Source organism: Enhydra lutris, unplaced genomic scaffold, assembly GCF_002288905.1.
Source record: "Enhydra lutris kenyoni isolate GAN:26980312 unplaced genomic scaffold, ASM228890v2 scaffoldscaffold69, whole genome shotgun sequence".
NCBI lineage: Eukaryota > Metazoa > Chordata > Mammalia > Carnivora > Mustelidae > Enhydra > Enhydra lutris.
The window spans coordinates 4,788,620-4,808,475 of NW_019154153.1; the positions used below are offsets into that span (position 1 = coordinate 4,788,620).

Below are 19,856 nucleotides of genomic sequence, written 5' to 3' on the forward strand. Positions count from 1 at the left end.
GCTCCTCTGTACCCAATCTACAGATGCCATCCGCACCGCCGAAGCTCCTCCTTGAAACACACATGCAGAGTTGCAACCAGTATCACTCACTGTCTTACCTAAGAAGGCAAGGCAGTAAGAGCCTAAGAGCCCCACCAGGAAAGCAAGCTGAGAGGTGCTGGAGGGAGAACGGGCTCTGGGACAAGGAGAGGATATTTGCAGAAAGCACTGGCCACGGGCTAAATAGCACGGTCTGAGAGTGTGCTTGAAATCACTGAGGTAGCAGTGGTGATTCAATGGGGCTAGGATTATCTCTCTCACCTTGCTGAGGCCCCGTCTCCACCTACAGCTGGATCTGGCAGACCCGATGTATCTGGCCAGTGAATTTGACCTCTGTACGGCTCACACGCACAAGTCATCCAAAGCAAACATTTCCTATTCTACGAGGGGTAATACGGCACTTGGGCGTTCCTTCCCTCATCCAATACATATTTACTATGTGCGGGTACTGTCTGAAGTGCCAAAAGGCAGCAGGAAGTCAAATCCAGCAAGCTTTTGACCTTGTGGAACTTACATTCCAGTGGAGAGACACAACACATCCATAAACCCTGTAAGTACTTTCAGATAGTGACGAGCGCTGGAAGGAGATACCCACCCTCCCTAAGTCACCTCTCCGTACCCCTCACTGTCATCGCTGCCAAGGGTGCTGTGAGCACCCAGAGCTGGGAGGCTCCGCCCTCTAGGGGTTTCCCAGGCAGCAGCCTTCGCAAAGTCTGGAAGTGGGAGAACAGGAGGGAAATGTCACCCCGTCTGCCCCCAGCTGCCGATACCTGGGAAGCTTAGGTCATATCTATTTAGAAACGAAAAATTACTTGAGCTATACACAGAGACATGGATAGTATTATTGCTAGATGGTAATCTTCAGAGAGAATTTATTTTTATTTTCTTCTGAATTTGCTAATGTTTTTATTATTACAAGGTATTAGTCTGGCAGTAATGGAAAAAATATCTTTTTAAATAAGAAGATTAGCCTCGCCAAATCAAATTAATAAGAAATACAATGGAGAGGGCGCCTGGGTGGCTCAGTCGGTTAAGCATCTGCCTTCGGCTCAGGCCACTGTCCCAGAGCCCCGGAGTCCCGGAGTCCCGGAGTCCCGGATCCAGCCCAGCGTTCAATTCAGTGGGGAGTCTGCTTCTTCCTCTGACCCTCCCCCTGTTCATGCTCACTCTCTCTCTCTCTCTCTCGCAACTGAATAAATAAGATTTTAAGAAAAAAAAAAGAAATACATTTGGACAGCTAGGCAGGGACCAGATCTCAGAATGGTGAATAACATTTTATCACACCACTTTGTGGTTTATAAAGTAATTGCACCAAATTGTCTCTCAACCCTCATGAAACTTTCTCAAGGTTACGCAGAAAATAAACCTCAGTGCAGGAAAATACTTGACTGTTAGGTCCTTGACTCCTCGGCCAGGATGTTTTCTCATTATTCCACCTGCCCTTTGGTAGCTGACCTCACTTCTCTTTATAGCTGAAGCCTCCAGAAAGCCTCCGAGCACCCCAGGTCCTAACTCCTTCTCTCTCTGCCTTCACCGTCCCCTACAGGGACCACACTGACTCGTTCGTTCAAATGTGCGTTTACTGAACTCGTCTTCACTGAGCCCCTGCCAGGTTCTGAGCATCGTACTAGGCACTCAAGGTACAGTGGAGAATCAAAAAGGTCCCCCAGGGCTGGGAAGAGGCTTTAACTAATGAATGAATATATGATACAAATGTAACCACAGTGAAATAAAAGTGAAGAGAGTTATGCAAAAAAATTAGCACCAAAGGGAGTGGATTGGGACTGTGGCATGACTAGCCCTTAGCTCAGTAATGAGCAACACACTGTCACTGAGTCCCCAAGGCAAGTCAGGCAGACATTCTAGTTGGAGGCCAAGATTACAACAGCCCAAACCTCAGAAAAGGCCTATTCTGGATGGAGAGGCAGCGGGCAAAGCCACTTGAAAAGTTAATTAAGGGCTTCATGCATGCTAACAGTAATGAAACAGCCCCTGAATCCTTCTCTGGGACAGAGAAGAGTTGACCTACCACATCATCAGAGCTAGAGGTCACTCTCAGAAGTCTGGGAACAGGAGAGAAGAGCAGGGCCACACAGAACATGCATTTAACCATACAGGACAGGGGCTTCCCTGTCTGGGTGGCACGGGCTTGACCACGGGACTGCAGGACGTTACAGGTGGGAGAGGACTGGAGGGGCCGACCAGCAAGAAAGTCTTCCGCGCAGAAGGTGGGACCTGAGTGGCCTTGGAGAGGGAATGGGATTTGGGGTAATCTCATTTAGCAAGGACACCAGGATATCCGGGAACCTGGGGAACAGTCCGGGCCACTTTCTCTTCCAGACCCTGGAGGCTGGCTTCCTGGCCTCTCACCTGTCTGGAAACTGGAGCGGGAAGGCCTCGGTCCCTCCAGCATGTCTGAGCGTTTGAAGCGTCCCTCTAGCTGTGCTCAGAAGAGCCAGGAGCACTGCTGGCCACCCAAGGCTGAACATAAAGACTGATTTCAGCACCAGCCCGGCTGGCAAATGAAGGGAAGCCCTGGATAATTAGCACGCCCTGCATGGGGTTTTTCTACAATATATCCATACATGACGCTCAGAAGCTTCCAGGTGCTGGGAGGCACTGAGGCCGTAAGATTCACACCAGGTTCTGTTCTCAGTTGCCGTCTGCTATCACAGCGCTGCAGCGGGGGTCTGGGCTCTGGGGAGTGCCCTGCACACAGCAGCCACTGAAAGGTAACAGCACCAATAAATATTTAATATGGTAGCAAACTCTCAGATGGGGCTTGAGAGTGCAGAAAGCCTTTTGTAATCCACTGCTGCATGGATTTCGAAGGCTGTCCTGCCTTATTTGTAGTAAGGACATGCCATGCCTCCTGGACAAGAGGTATCCCCCAGATACCTCTCCGTGTGACACTGAGGCATCTTCAATGACACCCGCATCTCCAAGGCACTTTGACTGGGCAGTGTGACCTGTGGGTAGCAGAGGGGAGCCTTGGGCGAAGGTCCTGGGAAGCTGCGCTCATCCCAGATCTCATTCTGTGCCTTCTCTGCTTGAGAAACCCAAGGCTGGGGCTTTAGATGGCCCTGGGTTCAAGTCCCAGCTCTGTCCCTCACGACCTGGGTGACCCTCAGCCAGTTATCTGACTTCTCTGGGCCACCTTCTTGCTCCATTAAACATGGGTAATCGGAGTCTGTCTCATAGAGTTGTCTGGATAGTAAGATACAGAGCACATGAAGGGCCTAGGACCGGGCCTGCCCTTACTTAGCGCTCAGTGAATGGATTCCATTCACCACGGAAGCTGTAAACCACGGGTGGCCTCTGAGTACCCAAAAGGTGGCCCGTCCCCCCTCGAGAAGCATTAAGAATAACCTCGTGATCTCAATGTGAGAAAGGAATCCATCAAAATCCTTGAGGAGAACACAGGCAGCAACCTCTTCGATCTCAGCCGCAGCAACATCTTCCTAGGAACATCGCCAAAGGCAAGGGAAGCAAGGGCAAAAATGAACTATTGGGATTTTATCAAGATCAAAAGCTTTTGCACGGCAAAGGAAACAGTTAACAAAACCAAAAGACAACTGACAGAATGGGAGAAGATATTTGCAAATGACATATCAGATAAAGGGCTAGTGTCCAAAATCTATAAAGAACTTAGCAAACTCAACACCCAAAGAACAAATAATCCAATCAAGAAATGGGCAGAAGACATGAACAGACATTTCTGCAAAGAAGACATCCAGATGGCCAACAGACACATGAAAAAGTGCTCCATATCACTCGGCATCAGGGAAATACAAATCAAAACCACAATGAGATACCACCTCACACCAGTCAGAATGGCTAAAATTAACAAGTCAGGAAATGACAGATGCTGGCGAGGATGCGGAGAAAGGGGAACACTCCTACACTGTTGGTGGGAATGCAAGCTGGTGCAACCACTCTGGAAAACAGCATGGAGGTTCCTCAAAATGTTGAAAATAGAACTACCCTATGACCCAGCAATTGCACTGCTGGGTATTTACCCTAAAGATACAAACGTAGTGATCCGAAGGGGCACGTGCACCCGAATGTTTATAGCAGCAATGTCTACAATAGCCAAACTATGGAAAGAACCTAGATGTCCATCAACAGACGAATGGATAAAGAAGATGTGGTATATATACACAATGGAATACTATGCAGCCATCAAAAGAAATGAAATCTTGCCATTTGCGACAACGTGGATGGAACTAGAGGGTATCATGCTTAGCGAAATAAGTCAATCGGAGAAAGACAACTATCATATGATCTCCCTGATATGAGGGAGAGGAGATGCAACATGGGGGGTTAAGGGGGTAAGAGAAGAGTAAATGAAACAAGATGGGATTGGAAGGGAGACAAACCATAAGTGACTCTTAATCTCACAAAACAAACTGAGGGTTGCTGGGGGGAGGGGGGCTGGGAGAGGGGGGTGGGGTTATGGACATTGGGGCGAGTATGTGCTATGGTGAGTGCTGTGAAGTGTGTAAACCTGGCGATTCACAGACCTGTACCCCTGGGGATAAAAATATATTATATGTTTATAAAAAATAAAATTAAAAAAAAAAAGTATCCACAGACAGATGAATGAACATGGTTGTGTTCAAATAAAACATTGCTTTATGGACACACACACACAAAAAAAGAATAACCTCGTGCAAGAAAAAGGGATGTCGAACACGGGATTGACACATTCGTAGACTGACTACGTGTGAAACGATATTTGGGCTATAGCAGGTCAAATGAAATGTTAATAAAATTAAATTTTCCGCTGTTTCCTTTCCTTTTTCCTGATGCGGCTACGGGAATATCGATAAGCACACGTGGGGCCCATGTCCGATCCCTACAACACAGCACTGCTCTGGCCATGGGAGTTCCACGAAGGCCGAGGCTTTGCAGCTTCGGCTCACTGCTGTGTCCCCAGCACGTGGAACAGGGCCTGAGTCGATGAGGGAGCCTCCAAGCGTGTGAGGAGCTGGAGGCCGGGCTCGAGGAGGTGGGGACAATCCTGAGGCAGTCTGGGGGCAGTGTGGGTTTCATACCGTTGAGTAACCTGAGTCTGGACAAAGTACTCACAATGTGTCCCCCAAACGGCCAGATTCAAACCAAGTGGGACAAGCGGCTTTGCCTCCCTGGGCCCTGGGCTCCTCGTCTCTTTTGAACTATGGGAACCAAGAGCCTGCATCAATTTCTTTTTCCTGGTGTGTAGAGAGAAGAAATCCCAGGCCAGGAGGTAGTCTCCAAGGCTGAGCCCTAAATATTTTCTCAGTCTCCTCTCCACTCTTCCGTTCCCAAGCAGCTCTCTGGCTGCGATTTCTCCACGTTGCCCAAATCAATAATTTGTTTGTTTAAGGGTCCGCTTTGATTTTACTTAGTTTTAGATGCTTTTCATCAGAAGCCAAAACCTTGCGATCTTTTTTCCTTGATCTTGTAATGAAATTCCCTCAGAGATATTTAATTCTAGCTAGAGCCTCCCCTATGCCCCAGATCCTTTAAAGAAAAAAGACATCTAAATAACAAACATCCTGCCATCTTCAAATAAAAATCTCCGAAGGCAAACGGGCTTGTCTCCCTTACATCTGCCTCTACTCTCTTGCCAACTATACCGACGAATTCCCTACATTTTGTTTCAAAAAAGGGAAGGTACTCAACATACCACAGCCTCTCATATTCCCACACATGCCCTGAAGGGATCCTGCCGCTCTGTGAACATTCTTGGCCGTTTTTATGTCAAACACGCTTGTGTGCTCTGCTTGGCTCTCACCTGTGGCCCGCTGAGTGAATTCTCCTCCTGACTTGGTCCCAGCCTCCCTATGCGGAGCTTTCTGGAATAGAGCCGGTGCTATTTCCATTCCTAACCCTGGCTCCAAGGGCTCATGAATTTTAACCTAAGAAAAGAGTAGTTTCCAGGCCAAACTGATTTCTCAGAGAAGATCTCACCCACCTCTCCCCATCCCAGGGTGGAACGCCAACACTATTTTTGATCAGAAAGGATAAAAAAAGATTTCCCAGACTCAACCGTGTCGTTCCAAAGCAAGAGGAGGGCCTCAGCCAGCCAGGTACCAGGGGTAGAGCTGCCTTTTCGAAGCAGCAGACGCAGGGCACAGAACACACTTCATCACCCACCCGTGTCTCAGCCACTTGTGGCTCTTGCCTTCCCTGTCACCCAGCAGACCTGTGCTTGAGGAATGCACACCAGTTTTAAGCAAGCAGCAAGCAACAGGACAAGAAATCTGCTTTTTTCCGAAGAGGGGTGTGCTGCATTCCAAAGCCAAACAGATTTCACCTGGAGGTCCTCTTCAGCTAACGCTCACGGAGGGACCCCTTAGAGCAAGATGTGGCAGGTGCCAGGAATAAAAAGTGAGCAGCCCATTACTCGCGCCCTCAGAAGCTCACAGTCTAATGGAGATAGATGTATGTGACAAAGTTAAACGTAAGGTTGAATGAGGAAAGGTTGTGTGTGTGTGTGTGTGTGTGTGTGTGTGTGTGTCCTGAAAAATGATGGGAAGAAATAGACCCCAGTGTCATGTTATGTTAATGTTAAGTGAGCATCTCTGCTTATTGGTTCTATGCGTAATTTTTTTCCTCTTCTTTACTATTTGTTATATTGTTGGATAGTTCTTTTTATGATAAACATACATTGCTTATAAATACAGCATGTTTCTCAAGAAAAAACTTCAACAGATTATTATAAAGGACAACTATTTGGATGATAGGCTTTGTGGAGAACAGAGCACATCCATGGGCCCTGTAGCATAGGCAGAATCGGGAAGTGAGGTGAGGGGAGACGACCTCAAGCAAAGGAGCAGCATGAAATGGGCCCCAGTGCTGGAGTGATGGAGAGGACGATTTGGGAAGACGTGAGTAAGAAGACAGTACACACAGGTACTCACCTAGAGTGAGAAGTAGGGCTCGGGGTGCTGGGGGGCCTCGAATGGCACACCAAGTAGACTTGGTGGCTTATGCTTTGTGTTCCTATGGCCCTTCGTGTTGGTTGCTAGCATACCACTCATCACACGGCATTATCCTTGGTTGTATCCATGTCTCTCCCCCACGAAATTTTTAGCCCTCAGAGGTCGGGGATCATGGCTCATTCCTTCTGTAACCATAGTACCTAACATAAAACAACTAGCAAATTAACAGGAGTCAACAGATGCTTTCTGGGTGAACTGAATTCTAAGAGGATTATTCGATTTTGTAGGTTGTAAGGAGTCGGAGTCACCAAGAGATCCAGAACCGAATGTATTTCAGGCAGTTAATATGTGCCAAGCCCTCCGCTAGCTGCCAGACTACATTGTCTACACTAGTCCTACCTATAATCCTCTGCGGTTTTGTCCACCCTCGTTCACACACAAGGCTCAGAGAGGTGGAGTAACCTCCCTCAGGACAAACAGTCAGTGGTCAGTCTGAACAGAGTGTGGAGGACGGGGTCGAACAGAATCATCGCAGAAACAAGGAGACTACAGCAGCTCGAGGCTGCAGGGACCTGAGTTGACCCAGCTGCTCAGAGCGCAGAAGTGAGGAAGTGGGGTGGGGGCACTCTGGAGGCGGTGCTCAGAACGGAGAGCTGACTCTTCCTTAGCTGCCTCATTTATTATTTCTGATGTCAACCCAGGGACACACAGCACCCATGGGGACTCCTCTGGTACCTGGAAGAGCTCCGGTCCATCAGAATTAGGACTTGGGGAAAGAGCCCCTCCCCAGGCTATGCTCTGCCTTAGGGTCAAGGTGAGGTGAGGGCCTCGGCACAGGAAGGGGCAACTGAGTGCCCCTGTGAGACTTGACAGCAGCCGTGGTCCTCCATCCCTGCTCCCTAACGTTGGCCCCACATCTCATTTGAAGATGCTCTTCCCCTTCACAGTCCAGGGCAGGGATGGGTGCTCAGCTTCCTAGAAGCAGGCAGATGCCCAGGATGCCCTCTAGCAGGACATCCTATCTGGCGGATCCCAGAATTACTCCTGAGGCTAACAGCTTCATTTTGACTGGCGCCCAGTGTTTTGGTGCCTCTCCGTCAACATTAAAACAGTAGCCACTGACCTAACGGTGCCCTGGGGTGGTGTCCATAGAAGGAAGTGACCTCCTTCCTTTTGAGGCATTCATTCCCAGAAAATAAAATGAAAGAGTTCTTACGCCCTTTGCTCGTTTCTGGGACAGTGGGTGATGTTACATCCCCAAAAGAGCTGACAGTTGAAGACCAAGAATAACCACACGTCGGTTGCTCTCCTCTGTTTCCTCTTCTCTCTGCCCCAATCCAGGCGCCCACCCCCCCCCCACCCCCCAGCTCAGGGCACTGCAGTCCCTAGAAGGCTCTTGCCAGGGAGCGTGTGATTGCTTCTTTACCCTGAAGGCGATCGTACTCAGGTGACCTCTCCACTCCCACATTACTGGTCCTCCCTGCGTTGGCCGTTGAGGACGATGCCTGGGAAATGCTCACACCAGATCCAGCCATGTGATCCATGAGCCCGTGTCTGGAGCATCCGCCTCCCCCCACCCCCACCTCAGCTTCTGCGCACCAGCCAGGAAAGTCAAGGAGGACACCAAGCTTGCGGGCATGGTCAATGAACGCTGTCCCCTGCTTACATTTGCAGACCGTAGGGCATGGATCCATGTTCCGTCGTGCCGTGCCCACGAAGATGCCTCTGCATCTGCAGGAGCCTTGAGGTTGGCGACTTCTCCTTCCAAGGTGGTGGACTGAGGCTGGTCCTCCCGGAATTCATCGGGAGTCATATGACTGCACTGAGGGCTCTGCAGTGGGATCAATGTCAAGGACCTTGGCAGATCCAGCCTGGGGCAGGAGCAACACCGTCCAGACTTCCAGCGCTGGAAAACAACAGCTTTGCTCCCCTGTGAAGCCCCCGCTATAGGGGGCACTGCTGGTGCGGGAAGAGGTGAGAGCAGAATGGATTCAGGGACCAGTTATAGGAATCCAAACATGAGTGTTCAGGGACATGTCTCCAGGCCAGGCAGGAGGGTGCCCCTAAAACATCGCCCTGTCTCTCCTGCCTCAGCACCCCTCAGCGGCTCCCACACATGCAGAAGGAGATGCAAACTCGCTTCCTGGTCTTCTGGGGCCCTTTGCATTCCTAAGAAGCACAGAAGGCTGATTTCCTCAAGTAGGATGGACCATCACGGAGAGGAGGGCATCTTTTTCAGGAACAGCAATCGTCCATGCCCAGGGATTCTGTGGTGGGCTCCCTGCAGAATTCGTTCTACTCATCTTAGAAGGCCATTCTCTGTTCTCACCATCCTGCCATCTGTCCTCCCTCCAGCCACGCCTTCTCGCTCTCACTCATTTTGCTGCCATTTCTTAAAAACTCCTGGGGAGCCCAGGGGGGCACAGTTGGTTAAGTGGCCAACTCTTGATTTCAGCTCAGGTCATGATCTCAGGGTCCTGGGATCCAGCCCCAAGTTGGGCTCCCTGCTCAGTAGGGAGCCTGCTTGAGGATTTCTTTCCCCCTCCCTCTGCCTCTCCCCCCCTCAAATAAATACATTAATTTAAAAAATTAAAAATTAAAAAATTTTAAAAACTCCTACGTTCCTTCCCTCTTACCAAATGTTATCGGCCCTTCAGGCAGGTCTTGGTTTTCTAGAGCTGCCATAACAAATCCTCAAAAACTAGGTGTCTATTTAAAATAGCAGAAACATATTCTTTCATGGTACTGGAGGGCGGAAGTCCTAAATCTAGGTGTCCATGTGCTGTGTCCCCTCCAAAGGCACTAGGGAAGAAATCAGTCCTTACTTCTTCTGGCTTCTGGTGGTTCCATAAGAACAGTCTGTGACTCTGCACATGGCCTTCTCTTCTCCGTGTCTGTCCTCTGTGGGCCCAAAAGGTCTATAGGGACACTTGTCACTGGATGGAGAGCTCCATGCACAGCCCAACATGATCTCATCTGGAGATCTGTGACTTAATTAAACTTTTGATAGTGTCACATTCGTAGGCCTGGTAGGTTAGGAGGCGGACCTATCTTTTCACTGTTCACCCCATTCGAGACAGTGATTCTCAACCCTCCTCTGGAGACACCTGTAGACTCCAGACACCTGGGCCTCAATCCAGAGATTCAGTCACCGATGATCCTGGGTGGGGTCAAGGCGTGAAGTGTATTTTGGGCTTTTGTGTTTCTTTTTGTTGAAGTTACCTGGTTTCTCTGGACCTGCTTGGGGAGAACTGCTGTTCCAAGTCCCGAGGACTCATAACATCTCACCCAAGCAGACACTAGGAGTGACACGGACCTTCCTGACTGCTTTTTCCTCCAGGATGATTTCCATGGAGTCACAGATCAGACTGTCATCTACTGGTATTTTAATGCTGCACAAAAGTCAGAGACCTTAGAGACCTCCACGCTCTCCGATCCATGCTGTTATAGAATAACACTGTTCCTATAACGAATATTTGGAAACACCTTCCATGTGGCCTGAGGTGACCCTCCCAGGTTGCACTAATAAAGCAGTCAAGGTGTACACCTGCTTACGATGAATAAGATTAGATTATTCACTTCATATGAGGAGTACACAGAAATTAAAAAAACAAAAACAAAAACAAAAAACAGAGGACAACAGAATTAAAGAAAATATTTGGAGGAGAAATAACAAACCCGCTTACCGGTTTGTATCTGATGACAGGAAGGAGGAAACAGCCCAGCTGACTTATGGATAACATGTCAGGTAAAATTACTAACGTGAAAGTAGATAGAACAAGGACGTGTGTTATTCTTGTGAACGAGTTAAACTTTATACAGGGTCATAATGATTGATGATGTTGATACGGGACAGGGCAGTGACAAAGAATCATGGAAAACATTGTCTCCAATCTGGAAATCCCACCCAGAGGGTGGAGGCATACATTCAGTCTTGAGCATTCCCTTCCCCCTGCTCACGCTCTCTTTTCCATTCTCTCTCTCCCTCCTCTCTCTCTCTGTCTCTCACTTTCCCTCTCTCTCAAATAAATAAAATCTTTTTTTTTTAAAGAAAATGTTTGATACATCTCAAAGGGGGAATATCAGAGTAAGAGTGAACAAGAAAGGCAACCCCAAAGCAAATCATTGTAATGTCTACTTTTTGCAAGACGTTTCTCATCATTGTCCTACAATTGCATATACATATATTAGATCTATTTTAAAAGCAGTTTCTAGAAAGTAGGTTATTGACATGGTGACATGTCCCATGCCTCTGCTTATTTAATAACGTGTCGTCCTGCAACTTTGTGTGTTAGATGAAGTCTTAATCGCCTGTTACAAATCTGTGGGTGGTCTCCTTGCTTTTGCAGTAACTACATGTTGCACTGAAACTCTTGTCAGTTAAGTGTATGTTTGGAAATGCTCTAATCTAGAGAGAAGGCACAGAGTGGGGAAATTATCTAATCATTTCAAGATTTTGTCTTTATTTCACTTTATTTCGCTGAGGCTTCTCTTCCTTAAAAACAAGCTCTTCAATCGCTGGGTTTTGGGGATCACTTCCTTGAAAACTTCTCAGTATGACTACGTAGAAAAGTATTACTAATTTCTATTTATGTTGGGTTGAGTTTGCGGGGGGTCAGGTGCCAATGCTTCACTGATGGGGTTTTGCACTTGGAATCACGACCGCCACCCTCAGCCCACACACAGGAAATTCTCGGGACATTTGTCAAAGCCATCCCATGGATTTACAAAACACCTTCCAGGGCTTCTGTACTCAAAGCACTGTGGTCTCTGGGCCTGCTGCAGCCCCTGGGAGTCTCTTGGAAATGCAGAATCTTAAGCCTTGAACTAGATTTACTGGATCAGAAGGTGCGTTTTTAACAAGACCCCTAGGTGATTCCCATGCACACTGAATGGGTTTGTAAGCAGCCTTCTGGGGGTAGTACTGACCCCCCCATCAGGAATACTGACCAAAACCACCCTTCCTTGTTTCTCCAATGAGGAAGCAGGCCCAAGGAGGCTGGTCAACTGAGTACTGTGCTCCTGTTCTTGTCACTAAGCTCCGTGACATGGGGGGTTCTGCTCTCGTATCTGCACACAGCCACCAGCAGAGAGACGTACACACAGCTGTGGCCTTGGAAAGGGCCCTCATCTGTATTCCCTCAGGACTGAATTCTGCTTTTTACCCAGAAGACACCGGCCTTCCATTACACATCTGTAGATGCACAAGCAACAGATCCCTAGTGCTCGCGGGGCCTGAGTTTCGACACCTCCGTTTTGAAAATTTCACCAGCTGCTCAGAGGACCCGTGTTTGAATGCAGAGCAACTGGCTCCCTCCCCACTCCCTCTGCCAGGAGGCCGCTTTGGTCAGCCTCCCGCTCTGAGAGAGAGAGTGAAGCAAAGCAAAGTCCCTCGCCGCTCTGTGGTAACTACAGAGACATTTGATGCTGTCCCATGCAAGCTGAGGGGAGAAAAATCAAGGGCAGCAACAAAAGGCCAGGAAGGGAGCGTCCCTGCGACAAGAAGCCCCAGCAGGCAGATCCATCTGCTGACCTGTGACTTCGAAGGCCAGATTCAGGGGCGCCTGGGTGGCTCAGTCAGTTGAGCGGCTGACTGCTGGTTTTGGCTCAGGTTGTGATCTCGGGGTCTTGAGACGGAGCCCCACATCGGGCTCCACGCTCAGCATGGAGTCTGCCCGAGATTCTCGTCTCACTCTGCCCCTGCCTCTGCTCACGTATTTTCTTTCTAAATAAATAAAATCTTCATAAATAAATAGATAAATGTATGCCAGAGCCAATGACCTATGAACTACACCCTCCCGGCCCATCCCCCCACCTCAAATATTAACTCACCCTCCCCCCGAAAGCAGCAAAGGAGAGAGGAGGCTTCCTTCAGGCGGCCTTTCAACTCTGACTGAGGCTCCCCACCAGGGGCCCCCCGGCCTGCAGAGCTGCGGCCACTGTCAGCTTCCCCCTGAGCTGTGGGCAGGAGGATGGCTCCATATCTCTGCCCACAGTCTCTACTTCCGGGCCCTCACTTCCTCCCTTCATCGAGCAATGGTAAAGACTCAAGATGACTGGAAGCCACCCACCTTCTCACTCCACTGCTGTGAGTTTTTTTCTTTTATCACATGGAGGCCCTCGCCCGACCCCGAACGCCGTTTCCACGCCATACTGACCAGGTGGCCCAACTAGGCTCCTAGGACCGGGATGTGGCTCGTTCCCCTTACCTCACACATCTGGCACCCCACCTCACCTTCAGAAGCTGCTCTGTAAGTGTCAGGGGGCCGGAAGAGCAAAGGGGGCAACGGAGCCGATGGCAGCATGACAGACCACAAAGGACGAGCCCTCACCTTTGTGAGGAGCACAAACATGGATTCTCATCACAAGCTTTCTTGGGGGCATGTCCACAACTCACCGCTTTTCAGAGCTGCTCCCTTACCGTTGTCAGGACTGTCATCACCACGCCACCGCTAATGGCAAGCTTAAAAGCTGAGAGGTGTAGCTCTAAGTCACACTTTCAAGATTTGAGAGGCAGCATGAAATACCAGCTAAAGTATCAGGTTCTAGAGCCAGAAATTCTTAGGCTCAAATACTCGTGCTGTGAATCCTGGTCAAGCGACTTCACCCTGGCACTTTTTCCTTGTCTACAAAATGCGAATAGGACCACCACATCCTCATGGGGTCCTGGTGCGCTAGGGCATGTAAGAGAACAATTGTCGAGCTCGTTTTTATTCCGGGTCTCCAAGCAGCTACCCAGGCTGTGCTAAGACAACCAGAGAGCAGATCTCCTTCCCCTCCACTCTGAGGCGAAATGGCAGGGACACACAGGTGAGCCAACACGTCAGGAGCAAATGAAGCAGAATCACACCCACACAGACATCCGCCCTCTCCTTTTCTTCTTGAAAAAGACCACCCTTGGCTTTTATTTGCCAGTTTGAAGAGACATGAGTACCTGAATGATTTCTTCTTTCTTCTTTAGCCACCGTTAGGACTGTACAGTGGTGATGCTCGGTGGCCATCAACACTCAGACTTTTTAGAAGACAGAGAGGGGTAGGGTGGGGAAACATCAGATGGGAACAGGCTAGTCCCAATGTCAGGGATCCTTACAGACAGCAGCCACTCAGTCCATACCCATGGTTATTAGAACCCACTGTTTCCAGTCCTTTGATAATTCAAAGATAGTTCGGAATTTTTCAGCATTATACACATTTAGTCATGAGCTGGAATGATGGGCTTACTCACTTCACCATTACCTATAATAAACGCCAAATGACTGAAAACAATGACCTGTGTCCATCAGTAGGGGCTTGGTTGAATTAATCAGGGTACATCCCTACAATGGAGCACTATGCCCCTGTCAGAAAAAAAAAAAAATTCAGAAAACACTCAACATACTCACAGGAAAGGAATGCCAAGATAAATTGAGTGGGGGAAAAAAAAAAAAAAAAAAAAAAAAAGCAAGGTTTAAAAAAGTGTGTATCGTAGGAAAAAACAGGGTAGAGGTATCAGGTATATTTGTACTGACTTGTGTTTGCAAAATGAAACTCTAGAAGGATGTACAAAACTAATTAAGCTGATTACTGTCCCAGGAGGGGGAAGGGAAGGCAAATACAGCCCAAGATAAGATTTCACTAGATATCTTCCTGGAATGATTTTGTTTTTGAACTATGTAAACATATTGCCTATTCAAAAAATGATATAAAAATATCGTGTAAAAAAAAATACACCAGCCGCTGTGAACAAAGGACATCCTCAGGCTACACATGGAAAGGCCTGCAGGCCTCTGGTTTATAACTTCTGTACTGACGGGCCCTAAATTGGGGAAGGAGTAGCTGTTGGCAAAGGGAACGAGTTCTTCTAGGTCTGGAAACAACCCGGTTGTTGAGCGTCTGTTATTTGGGATTCCCTGCGAATTGCCCAGCAATGAGCTGGTTGGGTCCAGAAGCTCCTCCTCTCCAAAGGAAAGGGATACATCTTCTCCCAAGGTGAGGTGGGGCTCCCCCACTTCCCTTGATAGTTAAGGCTGCCTGGAACCCAAATGGTCTGGTTTTTCCCCTCCATTGGGACTTCTCCCCAATTTGTCCTATAAAAAGGGAGAGTGATAGGAATATGGAGGTCCTCCCCTGGAGCACAGTATCCCAGTGTGTCCAGCCAGGCCCCAGGTCACACAGACTCCCCTGGAGAATGTCAAAGGAGAGAGAACAGAGGACACATGCTTCTCAGCACCAAGGGACACTCAATATTCACGCCTTTCATATGTCTTGCCACCCTGAATGAGCTCACTTAGTGTTCTGGGTTGAATGGCGATCGCCAATAAAGACCTGTTGAAGTCCTCACCCCAGGACCTCAAATGGGAGCTCATTTGGAAACAGACATTGCAGATGTCACCAGCTAAGATGAGGTCATCCTGGAGTGTGGTAGGCCCTAGTCCAATAAGAAGGCAGTCCTGTGGGGGCCGCCCGGGTGGCTCAGTTGTTTAAGCGTCTGCCTTTGGCTCGGGTCATGATCCCAGGGTCCTGGAATGAAGCCTGCTCGCTCTCCTTTGCCTGTCGCTCTCCCTGCTTATGTTCTCAATCTCTCTCTCCCTATCAAATGAATGAATAAAATCTTAAAAAAAAAAAAGTCATGTGAAGATAAAGATACAGAGGGAGAAAGTCATGTGACGATGAAGGCAGAGCATGGCTTACATGGCCACAAGGCACGAAATGCTGAAGATGGCTGAAAGACCCCCAGAAAGTGGGAAGAGGCAAGGAAGGATTCCCCTACAGACTGGGGAGGGAGCATGGCCTTGACAACACCTGGACTCTGGACTTGAATCCTCCAGAAGGGGGAGACGATCAATTTCTGCCATTTTTAATTGTTTGTGATACTTTGTTACGGCTGCCATGGGAAATGAATAGCTCCGGCTAGCTCACCAGCAGAGGAAACTGATGCTGTCTCAGCTCAGTAGGTGGTTGGGAAGGCACAGAGGGCAACTCTGACCCAAAGGATGAAAACTCTGGGACCTGGGCTGATGGAGCTCGATCGTGTAGGTATGCAGTAAAAACTCAGCCAGTCAATCATTACAGAGCACTGACCTTGTAAGGAACATAGGAGAGAGAAAATGTTCCATGACTTTTCCAAATGTTCCAACTCCTTGGGGAGTTGAGAATGTGATGGCAGATTTAAGACACACATGAAAAGTATAATACACACAAATACATACACACATACACATTATAGACATATATAATACATGTAATACAACATATTTCACGTGGCCAAAGAAGAATGACCTCACCCCCAGCCGATGCCACAGATGTCACCCCTAACTAAATTCCCACTGGATGGCCATCTGGCCTCAATCTTCTACTGTGTTTCATTTTAGCTGCTCCTGATAGGTGTGTCTGGAAGACCTGGGAAAGCGGCGGGATGTCAGGCTAGTAGTCAATTTCTAGAAGTTATCACCCCGTTCCTTGCTGAGCCCAAACTCCTTGCCCACTGTGGATACCCACTGCTCTCCACGATCATTGTCTGCTACCCCTGGTCAAAGACTCTCCCACCAGTTTCTTCTCAGCCCCCTTCACCTGTTCAGATCCTATTCTACAGCTCTCCACGAACCAGACATGCAGGAAACTCAAAATCCAGGTAGGTTGGCAGGGTGGACTACAGGAGTTTTTAAGAGAAAATCAGAGACCTCCTCCCCCCCGCAGGAATACTGCATCATCATGCAGAACCTTTGCTTATTTGGCCCTGCCTTCTCGCAGGTTCCCACCACACCTGGCTCGAGGAACCTCTGATTCTTACCGTAAGCAAGCTGGGTGGCCCGTCAAACACCCGGGGGTTGGGGAAGCAGCACTCCAGGCTTGAATGCTCCTGGAGATCTCTCTGAAGTCCAGGCCTCTGGGTTGGACAGCTGCTCCGGGAGGAAGAGACGTGGTCGTGCTGAGTGCCAGGTGGACACCCAGGCAGGGCTCATGAGGAAAAGCTGCAAGTCGAGGCCACTCCACCCCTGACCAGCAGCCCGATGACGTGACTTGGGCTCCAGGCCAAGCTCCTGAGGGACAGCTGTGGTCCGGGCATGAACTGCAGAAGGAACAGACAGGGGAAAGGTCTCCTCGTTGTGACTTCAAATAATTCATTACAGATATTCCGAGTAGAAACGGCTTTGAAGTCATTTAATTTGTATCCTGTTGCTTTTCAAATAAATTTCCAGCTGGGATTTGGGTCTGGCTTTGTAGCAGACACTGTGCTTAAGCAACATCCATTTCTCCCTTGCTCCCTTCCAACAGAACTCTCATGGTGTTACCACTCAGGGCAGGCGCCTGTATGCCCAGCCCATGGGCCCTATGCCATCCTACAAATGCAGGCCCCTGACCCATGAACAAGTAGGGGGTGGGCTTCCCACCCCCTCTGATCATTGACACATGAAATGGTTTTCTGGGCTCTGAAAAAGAGAGAGGCAGGAAATCTTCCTCTGCCGGATGTTGTCTTTGCCCAGGCACTTCGTGACCATGATGGGGAAGCATAAGGGAAGAGCAGGGGAAGAAAGAGCCCAGGTCCTTAAGGACATCTCTGAACCACTCAGCTGAACAGTCCCGGTGCCCCCCTTCCTCCAGACTTCTCACTATACACGTAATACATATCCTCGCTGTTGACATTCACTGAGTTGAGTTTTGGGGCTGTGTTTTGACTGCCGAGAGCTAAGATTATCCTAAATGATATGCATCCAGATGTTCCCAAAATCATGGGTCCATATTCCTGAAGCATAATCTTGTAATACTGACTACAGCCTCCCGCACTTTCCACTTTCTCTCCACCTTTTCTGGGTGTCCAGTCCTCTCCCCGAACTTGACCCATGTCACCGCCTTGTCAGCACAGTGTTCAGTTCTACGGTATATGCCAATTTGGTCACTGAATCCATTAAATTTTTGAGTCTCTGTGATGTACCAGACAGGGATGTCATCCTCACAAATGAAGCCCCGGAGAGCGCATGGTGGGGGAGACCCACGCCTGGCCAGGAGGTAGGTGAGCACCAGTGGCAAGTGCTTCGATGGGAGGTGCGCCCCGGCCTGGGCACGCATCAGGAAAGTGGGGGTGGGGAGTGCTAGCAAAATCACCTTGGAAAACAAACTCATTCTCTGGGGAAGAGCAGAAGGTTGTGAGCTGCAGACCTTCACCACCAAGGATATGAAGATAAACGATAATGGTGGCAGCAAGCATTTCCTGAGCGCTTATAACGAACCAGGCACTGTTTCTCGGGCTTTCTGAGGATTAACACATTCAGGCCTCCACCAAAGCTGATGAGGTAGCTCATATTATTCGCCTCATTTTATGGAAAAGTACACTGAGGCTTAGAGAGGTTAAGTGACACAGGAAGTGAGTGGCAGGGGCAGGATTTGATGCCGGTGGAAGGACTCACACTCTTGACCTGTCTACAGCAGTGCTTCTCACAGTGGTCACCACCAGAACAACAGCACCAGTGGTTCCTGGGACCTGGGACCTGGGACAAATTCATATCTTAAGCCTCATTTCAGACTTACGGAATCAGAACCTCTGTGGTTAAGACCCAGCATGTAGTGGTGTAACGAGCTTCCATGTGATTCTGGAAGCCCCATAATGTTGGGGAACCCCTGCTCGATACCGTACGCACATGATGAGAAAGGATGGCATATTCAGAGGGAGATGAATGGTGGGAAGAGAAGCAAAACCAGCAAGAGAGATAGGGTGGGGAGGGTGGAAGAACCTTCCATATCAGCCTAAGGAACTTGGGCTTCCCTGTACAGGCGTTTCGGAGACACATGAGGGGTGAGTCAGAGAAGCAGCATGATCAAGCTTTGTGCTTTGAGACAAGATCTCTGGCCCTGGTGTTAGGAATGGACTGCAGGAGAAGAGGCCAGAAGGAGGGAGCCCAGCTAAGAGGTGATACAAGCAAGAGCAGGGGTGGCACTAAGCAGATGGCAGAGCGACGAGGAACAGGGTTACAAGAGACAGGTTGTGATAATAGCAGGGCATGGGATGTGCAGCTGGCAGAGGTATCCAGGATGCCTCCGTGGCTTTTAGCCTCAAAAGTTAGGTTGGTGGGGAAACTATTTAGCCAGGTTAGAAATAATGGAGGAGGAACATGTTGGGCAGGAAAGATAAAAAATGTCCATTTGTAAAATGTGAAGACCGAGATGTCTGTGAGATATCAAGAAGAAGGTATTTCAAAATGCAATGTCGAAGAAGGATCTGGTGCTCAGGGGCGGAGTCCGGACTGGTCATATGGGTTTGGGGTTCACCAGCATAAATGTGATGCTTCAAGGCAAGATAAAGCTAAGGCTGATCACAGATTGTCTAGGAAGGAAAAGATGAAGGCTGGATTTATGCAAGACACTAATTTTCTTTTTCTTTTCTTTCTTTCTTTTTTTTTTTTTTTGAAGAGGGAGAGAGTGCATACTTATGTGCAAAAACTGTAGGGGAGGGTAAGGGTGAGCGGAGCAGAGAGAGAGAGAAAGATTCCACTCCCAGTGCAGAGTCCAATGTGGGGCTCAATTCCAGGACCCCAGATCACGACTTAAGCCAAAATCAGGAGTTGGATGCTTAACCAACTGGGCCGCCCAGGCGCTCCAACACTAACATTTAAGGGATACAGAGCAAGAGAGCAAAAAAGACTCAGAAGCAGAGCTTAGAGGGGTAGCTAAAAACGAAGGAAAGAATGCTGCCTCAAAATCCAAGGATAAGGAAAGTTGGAGAATGTTTAAAGATAGAGGGTTGACAATGGTTCCAAATGGGAAGTCTCACATTTCAAGACTGAGAAGAAACACTGGCTTTAGCAATGAGGAGGTCGCAGGTGAACTCAGTAAAGGCAGTGTCAGGGGAGCGAAGGAGACAGAAACCAGATTCATTCACAGATTTATTCTCTAGATGGGCAATAACTACCACAT

General features: G+C 48.8%; 1 protein-coding gene across 8 annotated transcripts in view; it reads right to left on the reverse strand.

Annotated features, from left to right (window-relative positions):
• LOC111159838 (calcium release activated channel regulator 2A) overlaps positions 1-19,856 on the reverse strand; it is a 129,114-nt gene that overhangs the window by 97,972 nt on the left and 11,286 nt on the right. For 7 of the 8 annotated variants that reach the window (XR_002641429.1, XR_002641431.1, XR_002641430.1 and 4 more), the window contains exon 2: positions 16,738-17,016. The exons of the other annotated variant lie outside the window; for it this stretch is intronic. The gene's annotated coding sequence lies outside the window, so the exon portion shown is untranslated. The remainder of the gene's footprint in view (positions 1-16,737; positions 17,017-19,856) is intronic. 8 annotated transcript variants of the gene reach the window in all.